The following is a 15,954-nucleotide window of genomic DNA, read 5'->3' on the forward strand; positions in this document are numbered from 1 at the left end:
GCAATCTGGAAAGCGCTTTGAGTACAATATCCAGATACGTCAGATATGGGTGCTATAATGGCACGTAAGATGCAGAAAGGGGAGGTTCCGCCTGTTTACATTCAGAATTTCCAAGAGCAATGGAGCTTGGAAATGCACAAGACGTGGGGAAAATCAATACCAGTGTTCTATCATATGTTATGTCAAGGACTACCAGACAAATTGCAGAGACAGCTCAAGAAACTGGCGGATATGGAAGCAAAACCATTGTCAGAAATACAGCTGACCATAGCGCATCATTGCCAATTTGTTGCAGGAGAAAAATCAAAAGACAGACGATGGTGGGAAGATTGAGGAAGCTAAGTTAGTACAGAAAAAGTTATTGAAGTATGCTATAGAAGGGGCAATGTAAACTAGTGGAGAAGGGTCAGGATTGCAGCAAGCAACAGGTATGCCGCAGGTGAATAACCAATGGCAGGTCGATCATGGATTGAATGGATTTATACCATGAGGTAGGGGAAACCTCAGCGGGAGAGGAGGCTTCCAGAATAATCAGGGAAACTTCCAGAGTGACCAAAGTGGGTTTCAGCCTATGCAGAATGATAACCAGGGCATGCAGGGAGGACAAGTCAGAAGACTCCCTCCAGTATGTTGGACATGTGGAATGACAGGGCATATATCACAAACATGTGGAAGCCAAGGGTATGTGCAGAATGGGCAGTTCTCAAAAGGGGGGACCGCTTATCCGCCTGCAGATAGCTCACAAAGTAGGGATGGGTTTGCCCAAGATCAAACAGTGTATCAAGCACAAGCGCAGAGAATGCAATAGGCTTCACAGCCACAGCAAGCACCATTGAATCCGCCACAAGGGCAGTCACAACATGCACCCATACAGACACAATAGATCGCAAATACAGGACAGTTACTGACTCCTAGGATAGGGGGTGTCACTATTGAGGGTGGGAATCCTTTCACGGGCACAGGAATAAGTATGTACCCACAATAGGACAGCTCACTGGGTGACTTGATGTGTTCAGTACTATCAGTAATGCCAAATCTCAAGAGGAACCAAGGGTTGACGTCACGGTAGGAGGCAAATCTTTTTCTTTTTTGGTAGACATGGGTGCAACTCGCTCATGCATACCAGAGGGACATTTATTATTATCGGGTAATGCCATGAATGCTCAAGGTTTCACAGGAGCTACAAGTAAAGTTCCTTTTACAGAAAAATTGCCCGTCTCTATAGCAGAATGTGATATATTTGTCCCATTGTTGTATTCAAGACAGACACCAGTTATATACTGGGTCGAGATTTAATGACAAAGTTTAACATGACGATTTATTTTACTGATGAAGGCATAGTGTGTTCAATGCCAGGAATACCATTATTTAAATGTGAGTGAATTTATTATGGCATTTACAGTGCAAATAGCCATACGAGGAATACCGTTAGAACCAGAAGAATTTCATCATGGGACATGCATTCTGTTAACATGGCTGCCTGGTTTAGTGGGTACGACTATGAGAATACCTGATGAATTCCTATTTAGGCCAGAAATTCCCATGGACGAAGAGAGGGGGGACGGATTTTTCCCTTGGAGTTACAAGCAGCTGTAGAATGAGGGGTATTGGCCATGCTCATAGGATTTGATGATAATGGCAGATCATGGAGCACAGTATTTGCTATTGGAGAGGGTTACAGATTAAATGGAATCATTGATGAGGACATATTTAAGGATGACCCATCTGATGACAAGGTAGTATTCGAGATGAGCATTACATACTGGGTTTGATAAGGACATGGCAAAAGTGACAGTTTCTTTATGGACTAGGGGCCCTTATGAGGTTTCAAGGGGTTGGAGAAGTCAAGATTAAAATGAAGCCAGGACCAATTCTACCTCGAGCACGACAGTATCCCATGTCTCAAAAGGCAGATGGTGGGTATTTTTAAGACGATGTCTGCCATGACGGATCAAGGCATTTTAGTGAAGTCAGAGTCACCATGCAATACCGCAGTGTATCCGGTCAAAAAATCTAAGGGAGGGTCGTGGCATTTAGTTTAAGACATGCGCCCAATTAATCAGATTGTAGAGGCTGAGTTTCCTCTAGTTCGTAATCCAACGACGATGCAGTATTCCCCCAGAAGCACGATATTTCACAGTGATTGACTTGAAAAATGCGTTTTTCTCCATCATGTTGCATAAAGATTCTCAGGATCTGACGTCATTTACGTTTCAAACAGACTAAATTGAAAAGTACAAGATTACCTCAAGTGTATTGCGAGTCTCCATCAATTTTCAATAGAGTCCTGAAGATGGACTTGAGCAATATTGATTTGCAGAGTGTTCTTTTGCAATATGTAGATGATATTTTGGTCTGTAGCATGTCAGAGGAAGAGTGTAGATGTGACTCAGTTCAGCTGATGATTATTTTAGCCGAGAAAGGATACAAAGTGGACAAAGAAAAAGTGCAGTATTGACAAGACGAGATGTTATACATAGGTCAGTTCATTTTGCATGAAGGAAAGAAAGTCACACCTGAAAGGGATGAGGCAATTTTGAAAAAGGCAAAACCACACACGATAAAGCACATGCAGCAATTTCTGGCACTGTGCAATTATGTAAGAGCATGGGTATTTGATTATAGTTCATACACGAGGCCATTGTTGCAGGCCCAACAAAGCCAGGAAAAGACTATATGGACTGAGGAAATGGAGGAAGGATTTGATGAGTTAAAAAAGGCAATTTGCACAGCTCCAGTATTAGGGATTCCTAATTATTCGGAGGAATTATTTTTAGTCTTGCACACGAATGGAACAGTTATGACAGCAGTACTCACGCAGAGAACTACGTTGGTGTATAAGCCCGTAATATTACAGTGGGATTTGGGACCCAGTAATGATGGGTCACTTCCCTTGCAGACAATTTTTGGAAGCTGCCGCGTTCACTGTTGAGAAATCTACTAGCATAGTAATGGGGTGTTCCATGATGTTGTTTGTTGAGCATGCATTACTTGCTGTTTTGGAAAACCTAAAAAAAGTACACTAACGTCTCAAAGAGCTTCTGCCTATGAGGTGGTTATATTGAATCCCACGATTAAAATAGTAAGATGTAAAACATTAAATCCTGCCACGTTTGTAGCTGTACCACTGGCAGAAGACGAGCATGTACATGATTGTTAAAAATACGAGGAATTCAAGGAGATCCCGAGAGTGAAAGAAAATGCTTTGGCAGCTGGGGAGATTCTCTTTATTGATGGTTCTTCAAGGATCGATCAAACTGATGGGCAAAGATATTCAGGTGCCACTGTGGTAAGGCACAAGGAGGCTAATGGGGAATTTGAAGTAATGACGAGCGCACAACGATCCTTCTCACTTTTCAGCACAGGCTGCAGAATTAGTGGCGCTGATTGTCATGCTCAAGAAACACGCAGACCAGGAAGTAACCGTGTACAGTGACTCTGCCTATGTTACGTCAACAGTGCACGCAGGATTAGCACGTTGGAAAAGGAGGGACTACCTCTGAGCGGACGGCACGCCAGTGCAACACACTGCGTTATTGGACAGACCTATTAAGGCACTACAACTCCCAGGAGCCATCGCAACAGTTATGTGTGCAGCGCATACTAAGAGAGCAGACTTTATTTCACGCGGAATCCAAGCCACAGATGAAGAAGCAAAAACAATTGCATATTCAATTGACATAATTAATTTTGATACACCTGATGTGAATGGAAGAATGGTGGTGATGATGATAGTAAATGAAAGCTTCAATAATGTATCGAAGACACAATTGATGGAAGTTCAAGGTGGAGCCCCACAGTATGAGAAAGACCTGTGGACACAGAGGGGTGTTCTTTATCCCTTTCCGAATTTGTTAGAACACGTTGCTTTTTTATGTAGAAAATTGCATCATATGTCAAAAGTTTACTGCAGGGCAGGGACCCCCTCGAGCCCAAAAACTACCGCCCCATCTCAAACACCAGGTTCCTAGCTAAACACATTGACCGAACTGCATACTCCCAACTAAATTCCTTTGTCGAAGCCAACAATCTCCTAGACCCCGCACAATCAGGTTTCAGAGCCCGACACGGAAACGAAACCACCCTAACCTCAATCTGGGATGACCTTAAAATCACAGCAGACTCTGCAGGATGCTCCGCGTTAATCCTTCTTGACCTATGCACTGCCTTCGACACAATCAATCACTCAATCCTCCTTGACCGCCTTCACTACCTAGGAATTCGTGGAACTGCTCTCAAATGGATAGCATCGTTCCTCAAAGATAGGCATCAAATAACGCTACTCTCCACCTATTCCTCCCAAGCCCGACCAGTCGACACGGGAGTTCCACAAAGAGCATGCCTATCAGCCCTCCTATTCAATCTCTACTTGGTCACCCTCCCACGAATAATTCATTCACACAGCATCCTGTGTTACAACTACGCTGATGACACTCAACTAATTCTAAAACTCCTGAACTCAAAACCCAACTGCAGACCTGACCTCGCTTCCTGCCTCCTCAACATTGAGCTCTGGATGACCAGAAACCACCTCTTGCTAAACCCCTCCAAAACCGAAATCAATGGTATGTGGCAACTCCAAACTTCTTCCACACCCACTACTGTGGCCATCCACCATGGGAAACTCACCGACCCCCTCTACTTCAGTAAAAAACCTTGGATGCACCCTTGACTCTGACCTAACACTCTCGCGCCAAGTCAACAACGTCTCAAAGTCCTGCCACTACCACCTTAAGACTGTTAGGCGCATCTTTCCATACCTCCACTTTCCCAACAGATTCTCCGCAGTCCAATCAACTGTTATATCAAGACTGGACTACGCTAACCCCCTCTACCTCGGAGTGCATGCTTACCAACTGAATAAACTACAAAGAGCACAAAACGCTGCAGCCAAACTGCTACTTGCACTCCGCCCGAGAGACTACATCTCCCCAGCCCTCAAAACTCTGCACTGGCATCCGGTTGCCCGAAGGGTGACCTTCAAAACCTTATGCATTTCTCACCGAGCACTGCATAAAACCGGACCTCAATATCTTCAAGACAAACTAAAACCCTATCACCCTACACATACTCTAAGATCAAGCTCAGCCGGCCTCCTAGTCATACCTAAAACAAACTCAGTCAGGTTAGGCGGATCATCATTCTCAGCCTTGGCCCCCACGCTGTGGAACACACTCCCACCCCACATCCGCCTAACTGAAGGCCTCTTGTCTTTCCGCAAATTATTGAAAACTTGGCTCTTCCTGTAAAACCAACCCGTACTCAAACTAACTCAAACTGAATAACAGCATCTCAATGACAGCAACTCAACAAAATACTAGATCCTACATAACAATAAGACAAATAACAAAACAACTTCAAGATCCAAGCAACAAATCAACAACTAATAACCGCTAATGTAAACGAAAAGGAAAAACAGAATAGAATGAGTAAATTAGATCAAAGCAGTGAAGTGGATAAAAAGAATAAATCGTTCGAAAACAGTAATGCGGTTGAAACCAATGAAAAAGATGTAAAGATTGCAATGGATGAATGAACAAAATGGACGAAATGAATAAAGAGAAGAGGATGGAAAAAATGAATACAGGAGACAGATGAGTACACAGACAGATGGCATGGAATGTATGAGTGCATGGCATAAATGCAAAGTACAGAATAGACGATTCAAGTACATGAGACGGTGTAGTGCATGAGACAGATGGAGAGCACGGAACGGATCGAGTGCATATGACAAGTGACATGGGCTGAACCGATAATGCAGGATGAATGAACGAAGTGAGTGGAGCGGATGAAGTCAGCAGAGTGGATGAAGCACGTGGAGCAGATGAGTACGTTGAGCAGATAGGTGTATAGAGTGGATGAGTGTCTAGAGCGGATGAGTGTCTAGAGCGGATGAGTGTGTAGAACGGACGAGTGCGCAGTGCGGATGAGTGTGCAGAGCGGATGAGTGTGTAGAGCGGATGAGTGTATAGAGCGGATGAGAGTATAGAGCGGATGAGAGTATAGAGCAGATGAGTGTGCAGAACGGAGGACTGCATAGAGCAGATGAATGTATCGAGCGGATGAGTGTATAGAGCGGATGAGTGTATAGAGCGGATGAGTGCATAAGACAGACGAGTGTGTAGAGCGGACGAGTGTGTAGAGCGGATGAGTGTGTAGAACGGATGAATGCGTAGAACGGATGAGTGTGTAGCGCGGATGAGTGCACAGAGCGGAAGGGTGCTTAGAGCAGATGAATGCGTAGAACCGACAAATGCATAGAAACGACAAGTGTATAGAGCAGATGAATGTGTAAGAGCGGATGAGTGCCTAGAGTGGATGAGTGCGTAAAGTGGATGAGTGCGTAGAGCGGACGAGAGCCCAAAATGAATGAGGGCATGGAGCGGATGAGAGCGTGGACTGACAGGAGCGTGGTGCAGATGTAGGTTGTAGTGCGAATGCAGGTTGTGTGAGTGGTTAATAGAGTGGAGCATATGTAGAGTGCCAAACAGATTTAGAGTGTTGAAAGGATGTAGGGCGTGATGGTCTTGAACAGACGTAGGGTGTCGAGGGGATGTAGCGCGCAGTGGCGTTCAGCCATTGTAGGGTGTTGAGCAGATGTAGAGTATGGTGTAGAGTGCGGAGCGGGTGTAGAGCGCGGAGCAGGTGCAGAGTGCGGAGCGGGTATAGAGTGCAGAGGGGGTGTAGAGTGCAGAGCGGATGCAGAGCAAGGAGCGGGTGCAGAGCAAGGAGCGGGTGTAGAGCAAGGAGCGGGTGCAGCGTGCAGAGCGGGGGTCGAGCGTTGAGCAAACGGATGATGTATGCGGATGAACGGGTGAAATGGTTGGAAGGAACGGATGTAGTAAAAGGAAAAACAGGTGTAGTGGGTGGCAGAAACGGAGGATGGAGCTGGAAGAACAGGTGATGTATATAGAAGAGAGGGGTAAAGTATGAGGAAGGAACGGGTGAAGTGTGGACAAAATGGGTCAAATATACTGAATAGAACGATAGAAGTATGTGGATGGAACGGGTGAAGTGGATTGATCAAATGAAAAGTATAGTTGGAACGGAGGAAGTATGGAAGTATGGGGTTGGAACAAGTGTACTATGTGGGTGGAACGGATGAACTGGGTGGAACAGATGAACTGGGTGGAACGGATGAACTGGGTGAAACCGATGAACCAGGAGAAACGGATAAATCGGGTGGAACTAATGAACCAGGTGGAATTGATGAACCGGGTGGAATTGATGAACCTGGTGGAATTGATGAATCGGGTGGAATTGATGAATCAGGTGGACAGAAAGGCTGAAGATGTAGAACGGAAAGGTGAATTATGTGGATAAAACGCGTGAAGTATGTGGATGGAACGGGTGAAGTATGTGGATGGAATGGGTGAAGTATGTAGTGCGAACGAGTGAAGTACATGGATGGAACGGGTGAAGTATGTGGATGGAACGGGTGACGTATATGGATGGAATGGGTGACGTATGTGGATCGAACGGGTGAAGTATGTGGATGGAACGGATGAAGTATATGGATAGAACGGGTGAAATATGTGGAAGGTACTGGTGAAATATGTGGAAGGTACTGGTTAAATATGTGGAAGGTACGGGTGAAACATGTAGAAGGAACGGTTGAAATATGCAGATGGTAGTGGTGTAATATGTGAAAGGTACCAGTAAAATATGTGGAATGAACGGGTGAAATATGTGGCAGGAACGAGTGAAGTATGTGGATGGAAGGGGTGAAGTATGTCAATGGAACGGATGAACGGATGTAGAATAGATGAAGTTAGTGGAATGGGTGAAATGGTAGAACGGATGAAGTAGGTAGATGAACGGGTGATGCGTTTGGAACCGGTGAAGAGCGTGGAACCGGAGAAGTGGATGGAATGTGTGAAGTTGATGGGACGTGTGAAATGGGTGGAACAAGTGAAGTGGATGTAACGTGTGAAGATGATGTATGTGGATGAATGATGCATGGAGAAATGATAACCTGGGTAGAACGAATGAAAGAAGCATCCATAAAATGGCTGGAGTGCATAAAATGATTGGAGCGCATAAAATAGCTTAGAATACACGGAACGGATTTGAGTGCATGGAACGGATTTGAGTGCATGGAACGGATTGGAGTGCATGGAACAGACTGGAGCGCATAGAATTGCACGACTCCCATGGAATGTTTTGGAGTGTATAGAATGTTTGAAAGAGCATGTAAACCATCATATCACATCTCCACGCTTACTCTCTTCTTTACACCACCACTCAACTAGAACACAGTGATACTATGACACCATTCGGTATAGCTGTTCTCATACCATCATCTGCCTCATACTCCCCATCACCCTAACTAAACACTGCTGGTCACACACCCGCCAGCCAGGCGTTCTCCTCAGGCCTAACGCAGCCAGAATCGGTCTGGATAAAACCTGCCAGAACTAACACATACTCTTGATCTCTCAACCATCACACCTACCGCTAAGAAGCAGCTATCACACGAATGCCACACCAGCTGCACACATATCCGGTGCTCACACACAGCTTTGACTCTCTCTATTCTCTCTACTGACCTGAACTTCGGTTCCCAAGGGCGTTCAACCTACCAGCGCCTTGAGACCATACCAATGGTACATAAGGCGCTATATAAATACAAAGTAACATAACATAACATAACATAACATAACACACTGCCAACAGTCAAAGGAGTTATACCTCGACCAAAGGGTCCTTTTCAGCATTTACATATTGATTATGCTGAAATGCTCCAAAATTGTAATGGTTATAGATATCTGATAGGGGTGGTGTGCCCCTTTTCTAAGTGGATCGAGGCTGGTCCATTGCAGACTGTCACCCGCAGGCGTTCCGACTGGCGGTTTCTTCCGCGCTGGATTTTGGGACGCAGGTACGGGAGGTACTAGTCCCTCCTTTGTGTCCCTTACTGGCTTCTCCTTGTAGCGCGGGGCCGCTGGGAGTATATCTTCTCTCCCGGCCCAGCGGTCCCTGCGTTGCAACTATCCTTTGGAAGCTCTCGCTCTTCCGGGTTCCTTCGCTCCTGCCTCGCTCTGTTCAGGCTCCATTCACTCACGCCCTCCAGCGAGCGTTCTTCCTGCTTTCTCTTCCCTCCAGTTTTCTCTGCTGCCGCCGCGCCTCAGCGGTCTCTGTTTTCTCTTCTCTTGCGGCCCCGTCCCCGCGGATAGGCACCGCCCTTTTTCCCTGCGCTTTCTTTTTCTCTCTCCGCTACCTCCCTGGCGTTTTTTCTCCTTTGCTTCCTCTCCTCCGGTCCTCGCCCCGCTGTGGCCTTGGCTGGTGGGTGTTCTGGCTCCCATGACAGGACTCCCCTGTTCCGCTGCTGTGTTGCCCTCAGTCACGCTAACGGATACTATTCTCCTCGGACCATCTGAAAGTCTACTTTCCACTGGAACTACACCTTCCGTACTACACACCAGAGGAGTCCAAGGGTTTTTTCCCCTATTTTCGGCTTGGTTCCGGAAGGGAGGTCCTCGGACAGCTGTTCTCTCCAGCGGTCACGGTGGCCTCCCTCCGTGACAAGCAAGCTCATCGGAAAAAGGAGAAGGATTATCTACTTCGACGGCGTCTGCAGGATCCCGACAGCCATTCCGGCAGTCCAGGTGAGGAGAGTTCGACAGAAGGGGGAGAAAAGGGAGACCAGGCAATTAAACTGTCACAGATTGCAACGCCCAAGAAAGACACCATGTCAGCCGAAGGGCAAGTACAAGAACTTTGGAAGGCAATTCAAGCTATGTCTCAGGAACTTCAGGGAGTCAAAGCTGAGAACGCCCTCCTTAGACAAATGGTATCCGCCCGGGAACATCCCCCTCCAGAACTACCACCCACAACACTATCCTCGGGAAAATTTGATGGTGCCCCCAAGAAGGTGAAGGAGTTCCTAGAGGCGTGTACCGTCTACTTTACTTTCCGACCCCGCACTTTCTCTACAGACCAAGCGAAGGTCGGCTTCCTAATCTCGAACATGACAGGCAACGCTCTGACCTGGGCCACTCCCCTAGTCACAAGCAACAATGCCGTTCTCCAAGATTACGCAGCGTTCCAAAATTCTCTGAGACAGACTTTCGAACGCCCAGAGTTGTCATTTACTGCTTCTGAAGAGTTGTTGGATGTAAAACAAGGTTCTTTGGACGTCCTGTCGTATATCTCTGCTTTCAAAACAGTAGCCTCTGGCGCAGGCTGGCCAGAACCGGCACAATATGCCATTTTCAGGAGGGGTCTTAAAGAGGAAATTAAAGATGAATTAGCCAGATCAACTCGCTCACCTACTTTCTCTGACCTGCTAACTGCTGCACTACATATTGAGTATCGCCTACAGGAAAGGAAGATGGAAAGACACAAACAACGAGGCTCAGGATTCCTCCCGGATTCTCGGACATACTCTCCCCCTAGTCGTTCTCCGGCTGCCGCTTCAGAGGAACCGATGCAGATTGGCTCCACAAGAGCACCTCTGACTACTGCCGAAAGAAGGCGAAGAAGAGAAAAAGGACTTTGCGCTTACTGTGGGTCGGATCAACACCTTCTAAAAGACTGCACAGAACTGCCTAACAAGAGGCAGGGAAACGATCGCCCTCGGCATCAATAGGGACTAGTGTCCGGGGGTTTCCAGTTCTGTCTACTCGTCCCTATGTTTCTCTAACAGTTTCTTCTTCTGACTCTAAGGAAGATTCCAGACTCATGGTAGTTTCAGCTATCATCATGATAGAAGGTGAGAAGGTGGAGACTCTCGCATTATTGGACTGCGGAGCAGCAGGAAATTTTGTTGATACCCTATGGGCCGATAAGGTCGGTCTACGCAGGATACCCCGGAAGGAAGGTCAGAAGATAGAAGGAGTTGACGGCTCTCCGCTATCATCCGGACTCATCACCCATACCACTGAAGAGCTGTCCTTAACAGTTTTTCAGCACTCAGAAGTGATAAGGTTCGACATCATCCGGGCTGCACATTTTCCAATAATTTTGGGAATCACTTGGCTTCGCAGACACAATCCCCAAATCGATTGGACAAATAACCAGCTAAGTTTCTGCTCTGCATACTGCACCGAACACTGTCTTCCACCGAAGAGTCAGAAGGGCCTTCAATCTATTACGGCTCACACCTCCATCTGTGTGGGGGTGCTTGCACTACCAAATTTTTGTTTGAAATACTCCGAAGTATTCCAAGAAAGCCTTCACTCCAAACTGCCACCCCACCGGCCCGAGGACTGTACCATAGATCTGGTACCCAATGCACTAGTTCCCTTCGGCAGAATGTTCTCTTTAACACTTACGGAGAAGCTTGTGTTACGAAACTATTTGGACACAAATATGACGAATGGGCTGATTCAGCCTTTGAAATCCCCTGCAGGGGCTCCCTTATTTTTCATCAAGAAAAGGGATTCCACTGAACTTAGACCCTGTATAGACTACAGAGGTCTAAATAAGGTGACTATCTGAGATCGTTATCCCATGCCATTGATCTCCGATATCATCGAGGCCGTACAAGGAGCCAGAATTTTTACCAAACTCGACCTCAGAAACGCCTACCATCTGCTCAGAATCTCCAAGGGTGACGAATGGAAGACGGCATTCCGCACTCCATTCGGCCTATACGAGTATAAGGTGATGCCATTTGGACTGGTTAACGCTCCTGCAGCTTTTCAAAGATTTATGGACAGAATGTTTTCCGACATGCTTTCCACTTCCGTCATCATTTATTTGGATGATATCTTGGTCTACTCCTCGAACTTACAGGAACACATCGTTCATGTCACTCAAGTTCTTGAACGTCTACAGAAGAACGAGCTATTGGTTAAAGCTGAGAAGTGCAAATTTGCGGTACCTTCTGTGCAGTATCTGGGGTACAAATTATCAGAGGAAGGGATAGACATGGATCAAAGGAAGGTTCAGGCCATTCTCGAATGGCCCGCCCCCACTTCTGTCCGAGAGGTGCAGAGGTTCCTGGGACTCTCCAACTATTACCGAAGGTTCATCCCCAACTTCTCGGAAGTAGTGTACCCCATCACTCATCTACTCAAGAAGGAGGCCTCTCCGTTCCGCTGGTCAACCAATACCGATACCAGTTTCAAGTTGCTCAAACATCTCTTCTGCTCAGCTCCGATTCTCCGACACCCGATCAAACTCAGCCCTTCATCCTGGAAACCGATGCCTCTGCAATTGCCATCGGAGTGGTACTACTTCAAGCTGTTGGTGGAGTGGAACATCCGGTAGCTTACTTATCCAAGACACTTTCACCCAGTTAATTGAATTATTCTGTCCTAGAAAAGGAGCTGTTGGCAATGAAATTGGTGTGCGACGAATGGCGCCATCTGCTCATGGGGGCCCGACATCCCTTCCTTATCAGGACGGATCACAAGAACCTAAAAGCCCTACAGGAAATGGAGTGTTCTAACTCCAGGCAAGCACGTTGGGCCTATCTTTTCTCGCAATATGATTACCAGATTTCCTACATTCCTGGGTCATTAAACCGTCTGCCAGACGCCCTATCCCGCAAGGACTCCAGCAAGGAAAGGGCTTCGTTATCCGCTGAACCCATGTTTCATCGCAACCGGATATTGGCCCTTGTTAGCTCTTTTCTACAAGAGATTAAAGCCGCTGTGGTTCAGGAAATTCCCCAATTACCGCTACACTCTGACTCTCCTTACCAGGAGAAGGACGGCTGGCTGTTCTTCAAGAAACGACTGTATGTTCCGGAAGGCATGCTGCGGAAGAAGATTCTGGATTGGTGTCACACTTCTCGCCTTGCAGGTCACCGTGGGGGAATCAACACCCTGGAGCTCATCTCAAGGAATTTTTCCTGGCCCACCGTGAGAAGAGATACCCTGGACTTTGTGAAGACCTGTCCTATTTGTGTTAGGTCTAAATATCCTACAGGGAAACCGTTGGGATTACTCACCCAAGTTGAGATGCCTACTCGCCCCTGGGGGTTGGTTTCTACGGATTTCATTGTAGACCTACCGGAATCCGAATCCTGTACCTGCATCATGGTCACGGTAGATGCATTCTCCAGGATGGCACATTTCTCTCCTCTTTCCGGTGTTCCTACAGCCACCAGGATGGCTGAGGTGTTTGCACGAGACATCTTCAGACTTCATGGGTTACCTGACAAAATCATCTCTGATCGGGGTAGTCAGTACACCTCGAGATTCTGGACAGCCCCGTGTAACCGATTGGGGATTGAGAGAGCACTCTCTTCGGGATTCCATCCTCAATCCAACGGGATGACGGAACGTCTGAACGCTACTCTCGAACTATATCTGAGATGTTATGTCACTCAGCATCAAGATAATTGGGTTTCTCTACTGCCTACTGCAGAATTCTCGTATAACAATACCAGGCACTCTGCCATTGGTCTCTCGCCATTCTTTTGTACTTATGGGGTCCACCCTAAATCCATTCTTCCGGAGGTTCCCAGTTTCACCAACTCCCCAGCGGCCGAAGAGGTATTGGATCAGATCAAGGAGGCACATGCCACAGCATTGCGATGTTTAGAGAACAGCAGGAGACGATCGAAGATCGGAGCAGATAAACACCGCAAAGAATGTCCAGACTGGAAGCCAGGTGACAAGGTGTGGGTGTCCACTCGGTTTTTACCCAGATGGACAAGGCCCTCTAAACTCTCCCCTCGCTTTCTGGGTCCCTTTCCCATTCTTCTCAAAATCAATCCTGTGGCTTACCGTCTTCGGCTGCCTCCTTCTCTAAATCGCATTCACCCTGTATTTCATACGTCTCTCCTTAAACCTTTCTATTCCGATTCTCATCACAGACCAGTGCCCAGACACACTCCCTCACAGACACCAAATCAAGCAGAATTTGAGGTCTCCAACATTCGAGACTCTAGGTTCTACCGAGGGAGGTTGGAATACCTTTTGTCCTGGAAGGGTTATCCGGAGTCGGAGGACTCCTGGGAACCTGCTTCTCAGGTGCATGCTCCTCGCTTACTCGCAAGGTTCCACCGCCTGCACCCGGGGAAGCCTGGGGTGGTGCGGTCTGGAAGGGGGCATACTGTCACCCGCAGGCGTTCCGACTGGCGGTTTCCTCCGCGCTGGATTTTGGGACGCAGGTACGGGAGGTACTAGTCCCTCCTTTGTGTCCCTTACTGGCTTCTCCTTGTAGCGCGGGGCCGCTGGGAGTATATCTTCTCTCCCGGCCCAGCGGTCCCTGCGTTGCAACTATCCTTTGGAAGCTCTCGCTCTTCCGGGTTCCTTCGCTCCTGCCTCTCTCTGTTCAGGCTCCATTCACTCGCGCCCTCCAGCGAGCGTTCTTCCTGCTTTCTCTTCCCTCCAGTTTTCTCTGCTGCCGCCGCGCCTCAGCGGTCTCTGTTTTCTCTTCTCTTGCGGCCCCGTCCCTGCAGATAGGCACCGCCCTTTTTCCCTGCGCTTTCTTTTTCTCTCTCCGCTACCTCCCTGGCGTTTTTTCTCCTTTGCTTCCTCTCCTCCGGTCCTCGCCCCGCTGTGGCCTTGTCTGGTGGGTGTTCTGGCTCCCACGACAGGTGTTGCCGTCAGTCATGCTAACGGATACTATTCTCCTCGGACCATCTGAAAGTCTACTTTCCGCTGGAACTACACCTTCCGTACTACACACCAGAGGAGTCCAAGGGTTTTTTCCCCATTCCCCTATTTTCGGCTTGGTTCCGGAAGGGAGGTCCTCGGACAGCTGTTCTCTCCAGCGGTCACGGTGGCCTCCCTCCGTGACAAGCAAGCTCATCGGAAAAAGGAGAAGGATTATCTACTTCGACGGCGTCTGCAGGATCCCGACAGCGATTCCGGCAGTCCAGGTGAGGAGAGTTCGACAGAAGGGGGAGAAAAGGGAGACCAGGCAATTAAACTGTCACACAGACGCCACTTGGACTGCAAAGTTTTTAGTTCGAGACGTATTTCCTAGATGGGGAATATGTGAGGTGTTGAGATCAGATAATGGCCCACATTTTTTTAATGGAGTGTTCGAACAAATTAGCTTATTGCTCAGCAAAAAACATAAGTTTTCTTCTGCTTATCACCTGCAAGCAAATGGACTATGTGAGGGACTTAATGGTCTTCTCAAGGAAAGGATAGCTAAGCTAAGGTTAACATTGAAAAAAGGATGGCTGCATTGCCTGCCTCTTGCATTATATGCACTGAGGAATCAACCAGGCCCTGACCATCACCTCACGCCCCATGAACTAGTAACAGGGAGGCAAATGAGAATGCCTCTCACTCCTCCATCGAGGACTGCCCAGACAACAGCAGAATTGTTAGGAGATGAGTTACGTGCCTACTTAACATGTATGACTACAAGTATTTCTGTCATTTCAGACCAAGTCAAGTGGAGTGTCGGGCTCAGAACACAGATGAAGACCATACAGCGACCGGAACTAAAGAACTATTAGTGCCAAAATTGTTTCCCAGAGAGCAAGTTTTGATCTGGAACTTTACCCGAAAATGGCAACAACCCAGATTTAATGGTTCTTTCGTAGTAGAGGACGTAACTCCATCTGCAGTGAAGGCCCTAGAGAGACTCGCTTGGTTGAACCTGGGAGACGTGAAAGTCTACGCTGGGGAGACCCCACCCCTATTCGGAAGAAAGCCACAGAGAAGAAGCTCATCACGTGCAGACTAGATCGATGACGAGGAATAAGGACGCAGATACTGTCCAGTAGACAGATAAAGAGTACATTGGACTGTGGTTCTTTCTTTGTAGCTGCTAAGCAAGGAGTGAGAAAAAGCAATTGTTCTTGAGCCACAGGAGTTTGCTAAACATTGGACTGTTTTTCTTTTTGAAAAAAACTTTCGTGGGTTGCGCTTCTGGTAAAAAAAATATAAATCACACCAATGAAATGATTCCTTATGTGGTATTTATTCTTTGGACTGTGAAGCATTGAGATCCAGAAGAAAATAAATGCCAAATCTAGAGTTCATCTTTGATGACTGAAAAGGGGAGCAGTTCCCTGATTCCTTTCTCACTGAGTTT

This window comes from Ambystoma mexicanum, chromosome 13 (assembly GCF_040938575.1).
Source record: "Ambystoma mexicanum isolate Mex_15411 chromosome 13, UKY_AmexF1_1, whole genome shotgun sequence".
NCBI lineage: Eukaryota > Metazoa > Chordata > Amphibia > Caudata > Ambystomatidae > Ambystoma > Ambystoma mexicanum.